Source organism: Pinus tabuliformis, chromosome 1_2, assembly GCF_031772625.1.
Source record: "Pinus tabuliformis cultivar Carrire ecotype Pingquan chromosome 1_2, CPIR1, whole genome shotgun sequence".
NCBI lineage: Eukaryota > Viridiplantae > Streptophyta > Pinopsida > Pinales > Pinaceae > Pinus > Pinus tabuliformis.
Genome location: NC_142298.1, coordinates 802,724,137 through 802,735,516, shown reverse-complemented (window position 1 = coordinate 802,735,516; position 11,380 = coordinate 802,724,137). Strand labels below are relative to the sequence as shown.

General features: G+C 36.3%; 1 pseudogene; it reads right to left on the bottom strand.

The window, feature by feature from the left end:
* Positions 1-225: 225 nt before the first annotated feature.
* LOC149208332 (uncharacterized) lies at positions 226-801 on the bottom strand (annotated as a pseudogene).
* Between the last annotated feature and the right edge of the window lie 10,579 nt (positions 802-11,380).

Below are 11,380 nucleotides of genomic sequence, written 5' to 3'. Positions count from 1 at the left end.
GGATCAATGAAGATAATGAAGCTTACAAGCATAGGAAAATGTTTAAACCTCAAGGGTTTAAGTAGCAAGGTTTCTCTTATTTAACAATTTCCATGGAGCATTTCCATCTAAAGCGTCTTCCAATTGAAAACCCTAGCAGACAAACTTGAAATAAACCTTAGTAGACAAACCGATGATATATATAAACCCTTACTAGACATCCATGGCCAGAATAAACATTTCAATTCAACGATTGGAGGCTAGATGAATGTTTTTGCACAAAATCCCAGCATTGACCTCGTCGGCTTTCTCCATCTACTCCCTCAAAACCAAATTTTGGGCATCCTTCTTAGCCTCACATTTTCATCTGCCCCAAGGCACTGGAAATCATTGCCATATATGTATTCAAGGTGAAAACCCTTTTCCTAATTGTAAAGAATAATATGGTTGTGTCATTTCCATACATGGTAACCAAATTTCATCTTCTCCGTAGTGGAAACATAGGTGTGATGTCCCCAAACCTTAACCACATTGCAGGAATTGGGCTTCAATTCATCCCATTTGCCACTTAAAATCATGGAAATGATCCTTTGTTCGAGCTTTGTGGTCTCCTTGGTGATCTTTGACAAATTGCACTCATTTTCGATGACTTTATCACAGATATCGACCATGAGAGCATCAATGTTGAAATATGGAGGTCAAATCCCCAATCTCTCCATCATGTTTCTCAACATGGATACATCGAGGGTGGATACCCAATATTTCCATCACACTACTTAGCCTGGATACATCGAGAGGAGATTTAGGGCTCAATTTCCACATATTTCCTCCTCTAAATGCAAAAGTCACACAAAAATCCAAGCCACACAATGCATAAAGGTTTAGTTACACACACAAGACTTAACTTGATCATTCTTCCATAACTTCCACAGCCTCAGCAAGGAGGTTTAACTTGTCTTGACTTCTTATCATCCTTTTATTACCCTTTTGTATAGTTCTGCTAGCTTTTAGAGCCCCTTTCCCTTTCCTACTTGCATACTTTGTTTTCCCCTGTTCTCTATCCTTTTTCTTTCCCTTTGAAGACTTCACATTCTCTTCTTCGTCAATTATAAATGGTTCCTTTAGCTTAGGATTAAACTTTGCCTTAAAAATCAGTCTTAATTTATTTGTAGGACGAGTATGGGGTTTCCTATGGAAAAGCCTAGGCTCTGTTTTTGTGTGTTCATCCCCTATTTCCATACTATGCTTTCCTTTCTCACTTTTTTTGCTTGATGCTTTACTTCCCCTTTTTCTAACATTTGTGTCTTTTTTCTTCTTGTTCTCTTTTCATGGACCTTAATCTTTTGTTCCTTTACAAGGTTTTTCTCAACAGGCACATGAATAGATTCAACCTCTGTTCGAGGGCTAAGGTTTCAACAAGAGTTTTAGACTTACCCTTTCTTGGTATTCTAGGTGCAGGGTTTCTCCATGTCCTCTTCCTCAGGGTTTGTATTTTCTTATCTAACTCATGTATATACAGTATCTTAATCAAGCCATGGTGACATATATCATGAGGTGACAGTTCTTGTTTGGTTCTGGACTTGTGGACATTTTAAATAGACTTTGATGTAAGAAATAAGGTAAACTCATATTTCCAAAACTAGCTAAATGACATAAGAACATCATGTAGTAAAGGTAGATTTTGGAATACCTGCCTTCACATGTAAAAAAGAGTTGCACAATCTTTATAACGTTAGACCATTCAAACTTCAACATATTTTGAGGGATTCCCATGCTCCAATTAGGGTTATGATGTTCTCCTTTTAGGAAGAAGTTGAGATCCACATTCTGCATCATTCATTTATCGAACCACTTCTCACCCTCGGTAGGAAACCCCATGGATTTTTTTATTGAATCTTTAGTGACTGTGGACTCCATTCCTCTTATCTGAGCTATGTTTCCATCAAAAGAGTGAATAAAATCATAACACCAACTCAGATTGTAACCATCAAACCGTTGGAAAATCGGCTCCCATCCTGCATTTCTAAATAAAGGTGCAACTTCATCACAGACCTCGAACCATACTCCCTCTAGTTCAAATCGTCTCACATGACCTGACTTTCCAATTTCTTAACTGAGAAAAACTAAGCACTCTGCCACACGCTGTCAAAAACTGCTAACAATTTCATTGTCTGCTGTCAGCCAGTCACCTAGGTTTGATGGAAATGGTTGATTTGCACACAATTATTGTTTTAAATGTCCTTCTCTCCAAACCCTTTTTAACATTTTGAAATCGCCTCAAATCATCACATCAAGTCATATCATAGTTTAAATTTAATCAAAAACTTTTAAAGCATTTAAATTGACCCAAGTGATAGTTATGAAACTTTTTTTTTTCAAAATTTTGTAGGTGCTACGAAAATATTTCGTAGTGCACTATGAAAATATTTCATAGCACCACCTGTTTTTAGCATCCGATCAGTACAAGACTTGGGTAAAAAAAATTGGCATGACATAAACAACTTTCTTAACATGCTTTTTAAACTCTTATGCCACCTTTTCACACCAAAATTTTACCTAGTCTTACACTTAAGCCCATTTTGCTTGTAATAAAAATCTTAATTGATTTTCAAAACATTTTGTCCCTTTTTTGAAAGTATAAACTTAATGCTAACAAAATCTATACGAAAACTTCCCAAATGTAATGACAGACAAGTTTTCTCTAATCATATCAACAAAGATCAAAGGGACAAAAGAGGAATTGATGTCCGAGAAATCTTTCCAGGAAAAGTTATCATGTTCTTCAGAGTTGGCTACTCCCACAAAATCAAGAGCCCAACAAATTGTTGTCTCTATATAAGATAACATGAATGGTAAGTGAAATAACAACCTCTATATAGGTGTGAGACAATAGTAGCCGACAAGCTGGTGGACTTAAGGTGCACTGTTAGAGTCAATTTTGTAGGTGTTAGATAATATTATCTTAAATTGATATGGTTTTGCATTAATTGTTAACTATCTTAAATGAGTTTCATCTTAATTGCCATTGTCTTAAGTGGCCATTGTCTTAAATATAAAGTTTTGTCTTAAAATATCTTTGTCTCAAATCTTAAATATAAAGTTTTGTCTTAAAATATTTTTGTCTCAAACTATTTTTGTCTTAAATATAAATTTTTGTCTTAATATATTTTTGTCTCAAATATAAAGTTGTCTTAAAACGTTTTTGTCTCAAACTGTTTTTGTCTCAAATATAAAGTTTTGTCTTAAAATATTTTTGTCTTAAATATAATGTGTTTTCTTAAAATATTTGTGTCTCAAACAGTTTTTGTCTTAAATTTTATATTTAAGACAATTCAATTGATATTAAATTTTGATGTAAAATAACCAAAATAAAAAGTAACTTTTTAAGACAAAAGATTTCTTTTGTCCTTAAAAAATGTCTTAAAAGTGACCTTAGTGTAATAGTGTATAAAGATTCAGCCATGAATTAAGAACAAATTAATTGATTTCACGGACCATGCTAGAGTTTGACTAATTAATCTATATTGTATTGAATTTCCATTTTATATATGATATTTTAAATTTTATGAAAATTGGATTGAGTACAAGTGATGCCAGTGGCACTTTTCAACTATATCATTTTGGGCTTTAGCTTACATTGAGAAGTATGAAGATTTATGTTATGAACTTGCTACCTATTATACAATTTTTTCGACCTCTTAATATTATATATATTCCCTGTATGTATTATTCAAATTTTTATACTCTACAGAGTTTTTCAAGTTTAAAAATGGAGCTCTTATTCCAAGTCAGTTCCACGAGCTTCCAATAATTAGTCTTTTCTCAAAAACACATTAAAAGTGTATATGGTTTCAAAATTAGAAGTCACCATGAATCGTTATCAATTTTTCAGCAATCTCAATGTTGTATTCATCTCACAAGTTAATGAGGTTGTCATATTATTATTTAGCATCCATACTTTACTTTCGGGTTCTTGATTATGGATGCTCTCTTCAATGGACATTTTTCATTGCTCTCTGCAATGGGCGCTCTTCATTCACTAAAAGGATTGTGGGTCCAATATTTCAATATTTGATGGTCATGAAGTTGTTCATGTTATTGCTTGCACAGTAACAAAATATCAATATCAGTCACTTCCATATATTGACAATGGTGTTGTAAACACAACGAAAGAGTACAAGAGAGAAAAGGTTTTGAATTCAAGAGATAAGAGATGAGATAGTGAGGTGCTCCATCCTAGATTGAGGTGAAGTCTAAACAGTTAAGGGCATGGAAAGGAACATGGAGAGGACAAACCTTTTATAATTTTGAGTGATGCATTCCATCCAATTATTTGGGAATGGTGGATTACTCACTTAATTTTTTATGTGGAGTCAATCCATTTCTTCAGGAATGGTGGATTACTCGCTCAACAGTTTATGTGGAGTCTTTCATAGATTATGAAGAGGAGGCCCAACTATGGGTAGAGGAAGACTATGTAGAGGCATTTTATTTTACCTTCGAAAGGATACTATGATTATTATGTGTACTTGTATTATTCATTTGGGAATTTTAATTATTTGAGTGTTTTTAAACGCTAATGAAAATATTAATAGCTAGGCCTTTAATTATTTGACTCATATAATCCATTTCCTAGGTCCAACAATCATAGAGCTGTAATTATCGTGTTAAATATGAATCCACAATGAATATGTCGGCACCAACTGCTGACAACACCATCTGGTGCCGACCGCCGCCTACGCCAAAAGTTATCACCGTCCACGACCGACGTCGTCTGCAGTCGAACCTAACACACTTGAATTTCACATGTAGCTAAGTCCTATAAGCTTTGTGCTCATCTATAAATTTTTATTTTCCTAAGCCTTAGAATCCAAGCCAAGGCAAGGCGTTCCAGTAATGAAAAGCTTGTGTTTTATGTTTTTCATTATTTTTTGTGATCTGTTGTCTCTTGTATTATGTTGTCTGTGCTCCTCTGCACCTATCTCCAGACACATTAAAATACACATTCTTTGCTAGATATTGGCGGATTGTTGCAATCGCCTTTCTATCTAGCTTATTTCGTTCCTCATATGTCATCGATGAGGGTTTCTTTGTTACACCCTCAATCGACAAACATTGATCCTTCAAAATCAATATATCCTCCATCTGTGGTTTCCATAGGGAAAAATTAGCCCCGATCAACTTCTCCATGTCAGTTACTGTTGTATCCATTCTCAATAAAATTCACACCCACAAAAATCAAGTTACCACTTACAAAATAAAACTTTTGATCTCCTTGAAAAATTATTATTTTTCCCATATAATACATAAATCAATAATATCCTTCCTTTTTTATTATTAAAAAAAAACAAAAAAAAAGGAAGGATATTATTGGTTTATGTATTATATGTGAAAAATAATAATTTTTAAAGGAGATCAAAATTTTTATTTTGTAAGGGGTAACTTGATTTTTGTGGGTGTGAATTTTATTGAGAATGGAGACAACAATAACTGACATGGAGAAGTTGAGTGGGGCTAATTTTTCCCCATGGAAATCACAGATGGAGGATATACTGATTTTCAAGGATCAGTATTTTCTGATTTAGGGTGTAACAAAGAAACCCTCATCGATGAAAGATGAGTAATGGAATAAGCTAGATAGAAAGGCAATTGCGACAACCCACCAATATCTAGCAAAGAATGTGTATTTTAATGTGTCTAGAGAAAAGACGCCAAAAGGATTATGGAAGAAGCTCCATGATCTATATGAGAAGAACACAAAATAAAACAAAGTGTTCTTAATGAAGAAGCTTTACAATCTCAAGATGAAGGAGGGTGCTTCATTTGCAGAGCACTTGAATGAATTCAATATTATTACTAGTCAGCTTGCCTCTATTAAAATCATACTAGATGATGAAATTAGAGCCATTTTGTTAATGTGTTATATGCCAGATAGTTGGTAAAACTTAATTATAACTAAGAGTACTTCAACACCTGTAGAGACGTGAAGTTTGATGATGTCATCAACAATTTTATGAATGAGGAGCTGCGACGCAAGTCAATTGTGGAAAGCCAGGGAGGAGAAACTCTAGCTCTAGTTGATCGTGATAGGAGAATTGATCAAGGGCGACAAGGGCGATCAAGATTGAGAGGTCGATCAAAATCAAGGAGGGGAGGGCTCATTTTTTTCATTGTGGCAAACCCGGGCACATGAAGAAAGAATGTTGAATCTGGAAGAAAGGACAAAAGGATCAGTAACCGGCCAATACAAATCACAAGTAGTCACAAATGAATGTGAGACTATTGTTGTAGTCACAGATGGTGATGTGTTATTTACTATTTCAGTAGAAGATGCATGTTTATATACATCTAGCAGTAGCTTTGATTAAATCCTTGACTCTGGGCCATCTCATCATGTAACCCCATGCAAAGATAGTTTTGTTGCATATAATCCTAGTGATTATGGTAGAGTGCATTTGGGGAATAATCACTTTTGCAGTATTGTTGGAGTGGGAGATGTCCAAATCAAGATGAAGGATGGCAAAGATATATTGTTGAAATAGGTTAGGCATGTACTAGAAATGCGCATGAGTTTGATCTCTATGGGATAGCTGGATGATGAAGGATATTCCAAAAGCTTTGGAAAAGGATGCTGGAAAATTAGCAAAGGAGCATTGGTCGTGGCCAGAGGACCCAAGACAGGAACATTATATACATTGAATGCAATGATAGGGAAATAAGATTTGGCTTCTGTCACAAAAGAAGGAAATTTAGCATATTTGTGGCATAAGTGCTTGGGTCACATGAGCGAGAAAGGCTTAAAATTCCTTGTTGGTAAAAATTTATTACCAGGTTTGAAATCCTATAATCTGGATCTTTGTGAGAATTGTATATATGGTAGACAAAGAAGGATTTCATTCCTTAGAGGTGGCCATGCCAGAAATAAAAATGTGTTAGAATTGATACACTCAGATGTGTCTGGGCCTGTTAACATCAAGTCATAAAGAGAAGCATCATATTTTGTAACATTTATCGATGATGCATCCAGGAAGGTTTGGGCCTACCCTATGAAAAGTAAAAGTGAAGTATTTGAAATATTTAAAAAAATTCCATGTTGTTGTTGAAAGCGAAATTAACAAATTTTCAAGTGTTTGAGAACAGATAATGGTGGAGAATATTGCTCAAATTCATTCAAGGAATATTGTAACAGGTTTGGCATAAAGCATGAGAAGACTGTGCGTGGTACTCCTCAACAGAATGTTGTCGCAGAAAGGATGAATCGCACTATTATGGAAAATGTGAGAAGTATGTTGTCCAATTTTGGTTTGGAGGAGCATTTTTGGGCAGAAGTTGTAAGGACAACTTGATATCCTGTAAATCGATCTCCAGGTAGAGTCTTGGATAGTTGCATCCCTGAAGAAGTTTGGATTGGTAAGAAGTTGAATTATTCTCACATGAAAATCTTTGGATGTAAATAATGTGTACATATTCCCAAATAAAATACAACTAAGCTAGATGATAAATCTATGAAATGCATTTTCCTCGGATATGCAGATGAAGAATTTGGTTAGCGTCTATGGGATCCAGTCAAAAATAAAATTATTAGAAGCAGGGATGTTATATTTAATGAGTCAGAAATGTTTAGGAGGATTGTAGGTGAGCCAAAGGTCAAGAAAGTTATTGACAGGTTTGAAGATCAGTAGGAAGACATCCCACCAATGCAAGAAAATGAACAATAAATTCAAGAGTAGGAAGGACAACAAGTGGAAAATGATGGACACCAAGATGAAGGAATCTTGCAGAAACCTTTACAGGAGATTCAACCTGATAATCCACCACCACAGTTGGTTCGCAGATCTTCTAGGCCTCATATACATTCACAAAGTTATCCTCCTTCAAACTATATACTATTGACTGATGAAGGTGAGCCTAATTATTTTCAAGAAGCTTGTAAATTTGAGCACAGTAAAGAATGGAAGAAAGAAATGGAAGAATAAATGAACTCTTTGCTAGAAAATAAAACTTGCGAGTTGATAAAGCTCCCAAAGGGTAGAAAATATCTACAAAAAAAATGGGTTTATAGGATTAATCATGAAGGTGACGAAAAGAAGGAGAGGTATAAAAAAAGGCTGGTGGTGAAAGGATTTTCCCAAAAAGAAGGTATTTACTTCACTGAAATTTTCTCACTTATTGTTAAGATGTCATCCATTAGAGTCATTCTTGCTCTTTTTGCTGCTTTAGACTTAGAATGTGAATAGTTAGATGTAAAAACTTCTTTCCTTCATGGTGAATTAGAGGAAGAAATTTATATGGAGCGGCGAGAAGGCCTCATAGAAAAAAGGAAATAAGACCTTGTTTGTAGGTTGAAGAAGAGTTGTTATGGGTTGAAACTGGCATCTCGACAATGGTACAATAAATTTGATTCACTGATGTTGGAACATGGTTTTCACAGGTTGGAAGTTGGCCATTGTGTCTATATCAAGAGGTATGATCAAGGAAAGTATATCACATTATTGTTATATGTGGATGACATGTTGATTGTTGAGCATGATAAGAATATGATCAATAGGTTGAAGAAGGATTTGGGCAGCAAGTTTGCAATGAAGGATTTGGGTCCACCACAACAGATATTGGGCATGCGGACCTATGCAACGTCCTAGTGATTTGAGACACTTTTCTAGCCTAAACTGAGACTCCTCCCTCAGACTTTACCATGTATCCCTCCAAAATCAGTCAAGCAATTCCTAGGCCTTTGGGAATGAAACTTGAGACCACCTTCGCCTCGTATTTTGAAATCCATCTGACAAACCAAAGCTCAAAAACCGAAATAAACATCCCAACACCATGGAATCTGGAAAAAGGCGAGGCTAGGATGCAAACCACTGTCATAACATGGAAAAACCATGCCACCGATAGCAAGAGAACCATACACCAACATGCAAATCCATTCATGTCCAAACCAGCTAGGAAATCACACATGCAAAAGGTTACCTACAAGTATTCTTTTTGAAGTTGCTTGATCCTCCTTTTCCTTCCTTGATCCAAAACTAGAGTGCTCCAAGAAAACTCTAAGTGACCAAGAGTGAGAGAGAGAGAGAGAATAATGAGAGAGCTCCAAAATTGAAATGACAAAAGGTTGACACTGACTATGATTGAGCCAAAATCCTTCCAACTGATCCTCAAAAGCCTTTTTATTAATGAGGCCTCTAATTCCCTCATTTTTCATTAATTTCCTTCAATTTCCTCCTCACATGCAACCTGTGACCTTTCACTTTAATTTTCTCCTAATTTCCTTTATTTGCATAAATAAATGTGCCAAAAATTCCATTTTTCCTTTTAATGCCCTTGCCTTAGCGTTTTTTCTTATCCAAAACACACATCCAGTGATGCCCACTAGGATATCTTTGCCCAATAATCGGCTTGGAATACGTGTCTCTTATTGTGGTGAAGTAAAATTATAAGTGTAGACACGAACAAATTCATCTATCCCGATAATGGGTGTAGGCACAACAGATACATTCTATGGAATATTTCATTAGGTTAGAATCAATCAATAGGGACTACCTCTTAGTCGCTTATCCTACTTGATGATGTCCTCGCTTGCTCGCTCCAGCAATCTCTCGCTTCCTTATTCAAGCTCCTAAAACAAGTAAACAACAATAGCACACAAACATAATAATAGAAAATTTTCAATTCAACCTACTTAATGAGTCAAGAAGCATTAAGACATGGATATGTAATATTACAAAACATGTAGGAAATCAATCAATAGTTGCATATATTAATATCAAAGAGAGATTACAACAATTCATCTTGACGTTGTAGTCTTCCTCTAACAAGACCGAGTTCCCACACACTTCTTCTAGAACTCCATGATGGCTTCAAACAACAATAGTTTAAAGGTTCTTCCCTTTAGCCTTCACTCCAAACCAAACACACTTCTCCCTCACACAACTAGATGGCTACAACTAGTAATAGCTTGCTTGTCTAATCCAAAATAGTATACTCACACCAATCCAAAACTCTAACTAGCTTATGCTTGGGAAGAAGGGAGGTTTATATAGGAAATATGGATTGGAGATGGATCCTCTTCTCATGGGAGAAGGACTTATCCCATGAGGTAGTTCCATCATTATAGGGGAAAGGAGCCCAAACTTTCATCCTCGACCCCATCCGGCTAAACCATTTACCAAACTTCCGTTACAGAGCTTCTATAGCTGGAAACTTCGGCTCTAATTTAAAAAACGTTCCATAACAGGACCTACGCAACTGGAACGTAGCTCAGTCACATCGATCAGTGCAGGCAATAGTGCTAATATCTGAACATCGGCGTGGGGGAAACAAAGGCCATTAGCGTCAGTCTTATAAACTAGGAAAAATAGAAGTTTCAGGGGAAATGGTGCAAAAGGGAAATGATCTGCTCATGAAGTGAGACATAATGGGAGTTTCTTCATGAAGGCAAAGTATGCGGGGTTCACTGTAGAGGTCTTCCAGGATCAAGGATTGGGGAGTATAGGGACAATGACAAAATGTTGTGTAATAGATGCCCCCTAAAGCGTGAAGGCCGAGATGGAGTGAGGGATGAAATGCTTTATAAATCAGTGCGGGGAACCATTCTGTCATCGGAAAACCTGCAAGAAAGTATAGATACAGATGCATAGACTGAGATCTCTATCAAATGATACATGAATCATGGCATGGACGTAGCCATCCAAAGAATGATCATGTAAATGTATCTAGGTATGGGCGCAACCATTCGTCAAAGAGGATCATAACGAAACCAAGTTATGGTCGCATCCATCCTGTAATGAGAAGCATCACATATGATAACTCATGGTCTGGTCGCAGCCAGCCATCTGAAAGAGACATGCATATCATCATAAACCATGTCACACCAGTTCGCAACCTGGACTTGCGTGATCAGAGTCCAGGGTCTTGCGCTCCAACACGACCCGATCAAAGTATAGATCCTAGCATGCGAATAGATGTGTCGATTTCGAACATGCTAGAGAGTCGCTTGATTACCAGTTAATGATGTAAAATTTTAACAAGTGCAAGAGAAACCACCAATAATTACAATGGCCCTCAAGGTACTATCAGCACACTTCACGGAATGTGAATACAGGAACTTGAGTTGAACATTCGTGAAATCACTCGACCGAAAGCCAATGATGTAAACTTGTCGTCGAGTGTGAAGAACTTGCCATTAGGGCATGCAAGCTCTAAGTTACTGGAAGGGAGTCTCTCGGTCAACTTCCCAGATAATGAGTTGAAGTCGAAGAAAAGTGACCGTGTTGAAGGAGGGCCATAATGAATCCCACATCATCGACGCGAGACAAGAGGATGCAAAAAATGATTTTGGATGATACAGAGAATCAGAGGTAAGTGTAACTGCAAAAGGACAACTCTTGAACATATTAGC